The 10000-nt window shown below is 45.1% G+C and overlaps 1 pseudogene; it reads right to left on the bottom strand.

Moving 5' to 3' along the window:
* Window positions 1-8064: 8064 nt before the first annotated feature.
* LOC122360877 overlaps window positions 8065-10000 on the bottom strand; it is a 5181-nt pseudogene continuing 3245 nt past the window's right edge.

Raw genomic sequence — 10000 nt, 5'->3', positions numbered from 1 at the left:
TTCTTTTTCCACGCTCTCCACGATTCTGGCCAAAAAGGACTCTGTCACCGACAGTCAAAGGTGATCCTTTTACTTTCCGATTGTAGATTCTTGCATGACGAGCTTGCTCAGTAGAACTGTGCTTCTGTGCAATTTTTGCAGCTTCGCCGAGGTCACATTTAAGCTTGGATACGAAATCTGAATACTTCACAACAGTATCATCTCTGAGAACATGCTGGAACATCACATCGATGGGAAGACGTGGGACTCTCCCGAACATTAAATAGAAAGCGCAAAGCCTGTGGTCTAAATGAACGGTGCAGTTATAACAGAAAGTCAGCATCTGCAAAGACTGTGGCCACTTGGCTTTGGACTGAAGAGGTAAGGATCTTATCATGTTCCCTAAGGTTCTGTTGAAGCGTTCCGTGATTCCGTTCCCCATTGGGTGGTAGGGGGTGGTGTGTGATTTCTTAACACCTGCCATATCCAGCAACTCCTTCATCAATTTGCTCTCAAAGCTCGGGCCTTGATCCGAATGCACACGCATCGGGAATCCGTAAACACAGAAGAGACCGTTCCATAATCGATGAGCAACCTGCTTTGCGGACTGGTTCTTACAGGGAAAAGCGTAGGCCATTTTGGTGAAATGGTCTGTTGCTACAAGAACATCCACGCTCCTGTTATCACCCTGCTCCGCTGTCCAGAAATCGATGCAGATGAGTTCCATCGGCTCAGAGGTGTGAATGTTCTCAAGAGGTGCACGATCTCTTGGTTCAGGGTCTTGCCTACGAGACACGCGCATACAGTTTTTCACATAATTTGCTATGTCGCGTTGCATGCCTGTCCAGAAAAACCTTTGTCTGGCCAACGAGTGTCCTGGAGCGACCTTGATGACCAGCCGCATCATGCAGACCATGAAGCACTTGTTGTTTCAGAGTATCTGGAGCATTTAATTGATACAGCTTTTTGTTCATATGATTGTCTCTTTTAACTCTGAAAAGCATGCCATCTCTGATGTTAAGTTTATTCCAATGCCTAAGAAGCCTTATGACAGGACGAGGCTCATTAGCACGTTCATGTTTGTCAGGGCGTCTGTGTCGTTGAACATAAAAGAGAGCTCTGCTTACAGTGTCATCCTGTTCTTGTGCAGCTGACAGAGTGCTTGCAGTGAGTGCCGTAGTCTGGTCCATATTGAAGAAGTGTGGAATGGATTCACGCCCATCATCTGTCCTACACCGCCAGAACAATGTGCGTCCAATACTGCAGCTACATCCTGTGAACTCAAAGCACCTGGGGACGTTAGACATTGGCCACTAACTCCAGCTGTATCAGAGGGATCATCAGCAGAACTTAATGCTTGACAGTTTGTGGTAAGACGGAAAGAATCTTGGACGACTTGATCTACAACTCCATTAACCTGATTGAGCAAAGAGTGGTAAGGTTCTGTGACAAGTCGATGACTTACACTTGACTGGACGAAAGGCTCCCTGCCAGGCGTCAGCGACAATGTTCTTAGAGCCAGGTACGTATTTAAGGTCAAAGCTGAAAGAGGCTAATTTAGCAACCCCAGCGTTGCTCACATGCATCAAGGCGTGGCTTGGTGAGTATGTAAGTGAGGGGATTATTGTCCGTCCAAGCTGTAAAATGACGGCCCTTCAACCAATAATGGAACTTGTCGCATATCGCCCACTTGAGCGCAAGGAATTCTAGCCTGTGAGCCGGGTAATTCATCTGGGAACGAGACAACGTCTTGCTAGCAAATGCCACGGGCCTAGCTATAGTGCCACCCTCAGAATCTGAGAAACAACAGCTCCCAAGCCGTCAAACGAGGCATCTATAGATAATATGAATTCACGGTTAAAGTCAGGGTGTGCTAGCGTTACGCTTGTGAGAAGATCCTCTTTCAAGGTGTCAAATGAATCCTGGCATTTGTCAGTCCAGTCTGTAGGTGCGAGCTTGGTGCACATAGCTTTTGAGCTAAGCTTCCTTCTCCTCCCTCTAGAGCCTCTCGTGTCAGTCTTTGAGATGAGATCGAATAAAGGCTTGGCTTTGGCAGAACATCACTCTATAAAATGTTGGTAGTATAATACCATGCCTAAGAAAGATCTAATTTTCTTGTGGCACGGAGTAGCTCCATCAGAATCCATCAAGTTAACTGCTTTAACATCTGTGATGGCCTTTATTTTCCCAGGGTCTGTTTTGACGCCATCTTCACAAATGACATGGCCAAGAAACTTAACAGATTTTCTCAAGAAATGGCACTTTTTAGAGAGAGCTTGAGATTATGGGCTTTGAGTCTTGAAAACACCATCTCCAGCCTTTCAAGAGCAACCTGCTCGTTGGGGGCAAAGACCATGAGATCATCGAGATAACAAAGTAAGCTTGTGAAGTTCTTATCACCAAAGATTGACATCATCATGCGCATGAATGTAGCTGGACTGTTGCAAAGGCCTTGGGGCATCCTGTTATATTCATGCAGCCCAAATGGTGAAGAGAAAGCAGTATATTTCCTATCGTCCTCATGCAAAGGAACATTATAGAAGCCTGAGGTAAGGTCCATAGTCTAGAAGTAAGCGTTCCCTCCAAGAGCAGCTAAAGCGTCTGACTGGTGTGGCAGAGGATGGGCATCTTTTACAGTCCTGGCGTTCAGCCATCGAAAGTCAGTACAAATCCTCAAATCACCGTTCTTTTCCACACCAGGACGAGGGGGGAGGCGTACTCACTGTTTGATTTTCTGATTATTCCTTTCTCTTCCATTTCATCCAGCGCTACTCTCAGCTTTTCATAATGTCCAGGCGGTACACGACGGTAGGGAGGCGTAAAGGGTCTGTCGCCGATTAGGGCGGATCCGATGTACAAAATCTTTGGCTTCGCCACAGTCCATTTTGTTCCTCTAAAAATATGGACTCATATTTCTTCACAAGATGGAGTAATTTCATCTTCCATGTTGAAGGCACTTCACAAGCTGTTAGATCCAAGTCGTTCAATCCCAAATCATTCAAGGTCTGTACCATCTCATCTTCAGATTCCTGGGAGCCATCATCATGTTGAAAGTGTTGAACCTGAGACTTAATATAGTCACTCTCTGGGAGATCTTCAACAGCGATGCAAGGAGAAACATCCGCAATCTTTGCATTTCTTCTCAATGTCAACACACTGTTTGTGGGATTTATAACTTTCACAGGTATCCAGCCGTCACCCCATAAAGGTGTAATGACTCGACCCACCATGATCTGCTTAGGGCCACATTTGGATTGGGTAGGCTCCACCAATACTGTACTACCCACAGACATCACAGAGTTGACGGGAAGCTTGCCCCATACAAGGTGTTCAGTTTGGGGTTGAAGCGTGACACAGTGCTTGAGTTTAACAGTACCAACTTTCTCAGGCACGTGATCACCTCTCCATCGCTGTGTATTGGACAGCAAGGAAATGAACTCTAAACACTCCTTTGTCCATCACCGCTTGGTAGTGAAATCAATTTCCAGTAGTCATCCGTATTTTTCAGAATAGTCAGCAGGCTCTTGATGGCGTTGCTGCCCAAGATCATCTCATCAGTCTGGCCTGGAACAATCAGCACAGGTACTATCATTTTACATCCGTAGACACAGATGGACAAATCATACATTGCCGCTGGTGTGACACGATGACCACCACATCCAATAATCACAACATCATCGCAAAAACTCTTTGACAATGTAGAAGCACTTGCTAGCAGCTTAGCTTCAGCTGCCTCACTGAGAGTGCACGCCATTGAGCCACTGTCGAGTAATGCAGTGAAAGACGGACCATTTCCCACAGATACAGCAGTGTAGAATAACGAATCGGCTCTAGGAACTCGTTGTATCCCTTTGAAATACAGCTGTTTTCTCAGGTGAGACACTGGATTTGTTCTTCTCAAAAATAGACTCATAATCTTGTGTGGCAAACATTGGAGGATTATCAGTTTGGTCTGCACTAACCTCCTTTACGCACAGACCTGTCAGTTTTCCTGATGAGGCTGAGGTGACCGTCTCCACCTAGGGCAGGACCGTCTGGAATGACCTGGTGACTGACACTGAAAGCATAGCCGATGCTCACGACAATGAGTTAAGGCAGAGTGGGAAGCGTCGTCGCCGCAGATAGAACATGGCAAGGCATCAAAACCTTCAATCCTAGGAAGTCTGCTGTAAGGCTGCTGTTTAGGACGGGACTGAGTTCTGTTAGTATTGGTTAGCAGGACCTTTTCAAGCATGTCGATGACCTTTTCAAGAGCAGATAAATCTGGACTTTTCTGTTGTTCGCACATTGAAGGAGCAGGCGCTGGAACTGAATTAACATCAATCTTGTTAACCCAAACTCTTTCACTGTGGCTGCGATGCACTGTACTGGTGGCTTTGAACGATAAGTCAGATTGATAGTCATTAAGGATGGCCTGAACTTCATGGGCTGACCACTTGTCAATCGGCTTGGATCTGAAGGTCAAGGCTAAGTCTTTACTTGGGCAGTGTCTGATAAACATGTGAACTATTTCCACATGGGGCTTGTCAAGTGTTTTACCTTGCTCTCGCAGGCATTCAGAGGCAACATCCGCTGCTTTGTTGAGTCTCAACCAGTAGTCGTATGGGTTTTCATCCTCTTCAGGTAAGGTAGTATAAAAGTCGGCAAGAGGAACTGAGAGTAATGATTAGAGCTGAAATGTTTATAAGCAGGCTGTAAACGAATTTGGGCAGACAGCAATTGCAGAATCACAATTTCTGATCCAGAACTTGACTACATCTTTTGCTTTACCAATGAAGGTGTACTAGGATTTCTTCCACATGTTCATCAGCACTCATACTGCTCTTTTTAACAAATGTCTTCATGAGATCCTCCCATTCCTCAATTACAATCGTGTACAGAGCTATCCCCTCTGAAGGAAGGCGGCTCCTTGACTTTCCTGTGCTGAATCACTTGGTTTTGAGACACATTTAACATGCTTGAAGGTTGAGTAGTCCTATCATCAGTGTGCTGTTTACTTGGTGTGTCAGTGTCTAAGCTTATAAGGACTGAGATGAGACATAATGTTGTCTGCTAATTGTTGGCCAATCTGATGAACAATTGAAGTCATCTGCTTTAACATGTCATGCACGCTATCACTGTTAGGTGTTGAAGCGCAGGCTGCTCTGTGATTGACATCTGACTGTGTGTCATCATACTCTCTGCCAGGCCTACAACTATCGTTAGCACTGGGACTGTTCATTGAAAAGGGAATTGGAAACCCTAAAACCCTCTACCTCTGCCTACTGGACCAGGAGTACATTGGTCAGGTAAAACCGTTTACTATTACTCATCATAGGCAGCAAAGTTTTCAAAAAAAAAAAAAAAAAAAAAAAAGAGTACATACACATGCAAAAATTAATTCAATATAGATGAGCAGAGCAAGAAGCCGAAAAAGGATAAAGCGAGTGAGTCCTTGATTTCAAAGGCTGTGGACTGATGATGAACTGTTCCAACGATGATGAATGCTTAAAGTCCGTAAGAGTCAACACGGTGATCACGCTCAGCTTGCTTGAAGACACGACCCACGGCAACACAGCGCATCACAACTTCACGCACCAATGTGACGGTCTTGCCTGGGCGGCCTCTGCAATGCTTTGTGAACTCTGCACAATGGAGACAGTGTGTATAAATAGGGTTTCGCACGTTCGTTGAGAATAAACCATTCCACAGCAATGCTTCGTTAACTCTGCTCTGTTTATTCGAAAACAGCTCTTTCAATTCTGTTTCTTGAATTCTTTTTAACTTTGTGATCGTATAGTGTTTGTTTTAGATGTTAACAATTTCTTTATACGTGACACATTTTCAATTACTTATAAAGCACATGAGTAGAGATCCTAAATATAATACAGAGCAATACAATTAAACCGTATTATAAGTGAAACATCCCCACCTAGCGGAGAATTTGAGCAACACATTTTGAATCAAATAATTTAACAACTTTTAACAACATATTCAACAAACATACCTGCACAATGGAGACAGTGTGTATAAATAGGTTTCGTGCACGTCGTTGAGAATAAACCATTCTACATAAAACACAACACACAAACAGATTACAATCGGCCTGTAATATAATCTCGTTATAACTCGACATCAAGCAACACACTCGACGCCAAACATAACTCAACAGAGTCTCAACATGTTCATTGAGAGATAACGTCACTATAAAGCAAATATTTGTGTGATTTGAACACTTATTAATGGTAATTTTCAGACCGCGACACACGTGCAACTTACCCACAGCAATGCTTCGTTAACTCTGCTGTGGGCGGTCCCTACTCCACACGCTAAATTACATCCTGCACCGGGTAGATGGCGCTGTCCCCATTTATGCAGTAATTTTACATTTGCACTCCGTTACATATATATAACATTTGGAAGCAGTTTTTAAAGCAGCACTATTTCACTGCGCTCTTCCCACGAATGAACATTTAACCCGAACTACTTTAAGTTCATGTCTATGGCGATTCAAGCAGGTATGTGTACTCCAGTAAGCCAAATATGAGCACTTATTACTTATTAGCACTTATTAGTGACCTGATTCGAAATAAGATAAAAACCGGTTGGGAAGATGAATTGATGACGCACTCATATCTCGTTACATACAGATGCATGCCGCTTTAAAAGCGTCTTTTCTGCTCACCAAGGCTGCATTTATTTAATTAAAAATACAGTAAAATCAGTAATATTATTTTACTTTTAAATAGCCGTTTTTCTGTGTGAATGTACTTTCACATGCAATTTATTTCTGCGAAGCGCGGCTGGATTTTCAGCACCATCGCGCCAGTCTTCGGTCACATCCTTCCAAGATGCTCAAGAAACAGAACATTGATGATTACGTTATTGCATTCGGATTACGATGAAAACCGATGCATTATTTTTTCGGATTCGCAGATTGCCAGGAAGTTCAAACGGACAGCATTTATTTGAAAATAAATATTTCAGGATCACGTGACACCACAAGGCTGGAGTAATGAATAAATCACATTTTATGACATCTTCATCTAGAAAACTCGATATTGCACGACATCACTTCCCAGCGTTTCCTGTTGTCTTGGTAAATGGTGAAATTAACCAATTTATTACATTTTTTGGTAGCATCTAAATGCACTGACATCGGAATGACTTAAATAAAACAAAAAACATTTTTAAAACATCACTTTTTTTCATTACCCTGAAATAAAACACGGGCTAATCATGAGTAAAGGCGACGTTGCACCACACGTTAAAATGCAAAATGAATCCACGAGGCCATTAATACCATTTTATTGACAGCAAAACTTGGTCAAGAAAAGGTAAACAGTTCGTAGTCCTGCTCTGACACCGAACGAACATTTCATGTCTGTTGCGCAGTTCATCGCTTTCACTCAAACAGCGACTCAACAGCTTCCCCTCGCTCCAAACCAGCAGCACTTGCTCAAACCGTCTTCGACACGTTCTCAGACATACTTGCGCGACACCAGAGCCGTCCCGGACAGGACACACGCGCGTCAAGCTGAACCAACGCGCAGCACGACACGCCTGAAACGCACACACAAGCGCGTGAAAGCAGACACTTCCCGGTTTCGTGCAACACCGCGTTACGAAACGCAGCCACACACACGTCTTTCCGTTTAAACTGGCTCGTCGCGGGCAATGCAAGCGCAGTAAATGCAAGACAACCAGACCGCTTCGCGCTCGCATGCACTGAAGGAATAGTTCATAAGTCGCCTGCGCAGGAACGGCTGCTCTGCGGTGAATGGGTACTGTCAGAATGAGATGCACAACAATCCACGACGCTTCCGATCAAGAGATCAAAACGCCCTGAAGACGCACTTCGTTTCTCCCGTCTTCGCTGATGGGCTGGAGTGGATTACCTTGATGTTTTCGATCAGCTGTTCTGACGGCACCCATTCGCTGCAGGGCATCCGCTGCTGAAACCGATGACATTTCTTCCATCTCGGTTGAGTACATCTTCAGCAGATCTTCATTTTTGGGTGAACTATAACTAAAGTGCATTCTAGGCCTCCGATTTGAGAAAGTTTCCACTATACTTTCCCCACAAAGACACACCACAGCGCTCGGTTCACAATTGTTCAGATTTAACATCATACTCCTAATACAAATAACAAAAAACAAGTGCATGTTTCTTTAAAAGCATCCGATGACGTCATGAAACTAGACTCCAGCTTTAATAAATAACTCGACTGATTCCATTAGTAAGCAGAAATACTGTATGTGTATATATATTTATAAAACTGGCTTAAATATAATTAAGTGTCGCTGTAAACGCCAACAGGCCCGCTTGTTAAAGCTAATTGCACCTATATCCATCGGGTTGATGACTATGAAGTTGCTCTGGTAGCATCTGAAGCTTCTTAAAGAGTCCAGGTTCCTAAGTGCTTGAAGTCGGTGGAAATGACGACATTGATGAGTGGTTTACGCTACGCCGGGGTGGAAACGGATGCCTCGGATGTGTCTGGCTGCAGGCAGCAAGGTACCAGAGAGAAATCCTTCATCCTCACGTCCAGAGCGACGCCGCAGCTACGAAGCTCTTGCCTACGGAGAGGAAAGAAACGAGCTGAACAGAAAGCGGAACGAGCGGGGCAACGCGCGCAGCCGGACGCGCTCCGTACCAGTCACGTTCGGCGATGCTGTAGAAGACGGGCGGTGGGGCTTCCTCTCCGCCCCCAGACCGCCGCCGGCCCCCGCGTCGCTGAAAAGCAGCCAGTCTCCGACGCTGAGCTCCGGCAGCAGACACCGCTCCACCACCTGATCCAGATCATCGGCAGACGGACCCCACAGGCTGCTGGAGAACAGCGGCTCCTCTGGACTCACCTCCTGGCAAAACAGAGCTTCGGGTTCAAACCCCCAGGATGCTTTAGCACAACATTTCAATCGCTGGAGAAAACCGGTTCATTTTAAGCTTTTTTTACACTATTTTCACTTTAAAATCTCAATTAATTTCACAATTTTTGACGCTTGACGATGCATTAACCGCGCGTTCTTATCCTTCGAGAGGATGCTTTGCTTGTTGATTTGATGGCGCAATATACATTTCTACATTTTTGTTTTAATGAGACACATTTACCTTGTGCACCGAAGGCATCGATATCGAATCTCCACGCAGCAGCTTACCGGCAAAAGACCCATAAACCCCGTCATTCATGCAATAAAGAAACTCAGGCTCATCGTTTGCAGACGGTGCATCTGAAAAAACAAACAAACATACGCTTAATGAACGCTTATGCATCATAACAGCGCAGTGCACATAACACTCAAAAATAAAGGGCTAGCATGTTTTGATGACTGGCACCCACTGTGTGGTCGATCAAGGAAATCACGAGCCACCGCTTGGCGATTATATTCACGCCAGCGTGAAGGCAGACGACACGTAAAAAGCTCCAGGTTCAGAGATGATCTCCAAGCAGGCCGAGAGAGGAAAATACATGTCCAGCATGGGTTTCAGCGCCTGGTTGACCTGCACGCGGAAACAACACTCGAGGCTCGGGGGCAGAAACAAAAACGCAAAAGCAAAAGGTACGAATACAGCAGAATGCAGTACCTCGTCTAGCTGCGCCTCGCCCGCCGAAGCCGGCCCGATGTCCAGAACGCTCATCTCAAAGCCGAGCTCCTCCTAAGATCAAACCCATCACAGCACGGGAAAAGAAATGCTGAAAGTGACATTCAGATGAATAAAGAGCACTTCGGCGGGGAGGCTCAGGGCACAGCCGGATCAAAATTCGATCCGCGGCTGCATGAGCGATGACTCACCCCCATATCAAAGACACAGCGGGCATCGGACACGGCGCGGGAGAACGCTTGTGCATCCTGACAACAACTGGGAATGTTGAATCTGTGAGCAAAGCATGAAATTAAAACCCGTCCGCCTCCCGCATAAACCATTCATGCACAGGCGGAACTGCGCATGGATCGTTCTGAGAAAAGCTCGCAAGCTTTAAATGTCCAATGCACGCCGTAAAAATCCAATTTCCAGAGGCATTTTTTCATCCTCATCAGA

The sequence above is a fragment of the Puntigrus tetrazona genome, chromosome 16 (genome assembly GCF_018831695.1).
Source record: "Puntigrus tetrazona isolate hp1 chromosome 16, ASM1883169v1, whole genome shotgun sequence".
NCBI classification, from domain to species: Eukaryota; Metazoa; Chordata; class Actinopteri; order Cypriniformes; family Cyprinidae; genus Puntigrus; species Puntigrus tetrazona.
Note: the sequence above shows the minus strand (reverse complement) of the source record. Positions and strands in the feature narration are given on the sequence as shown.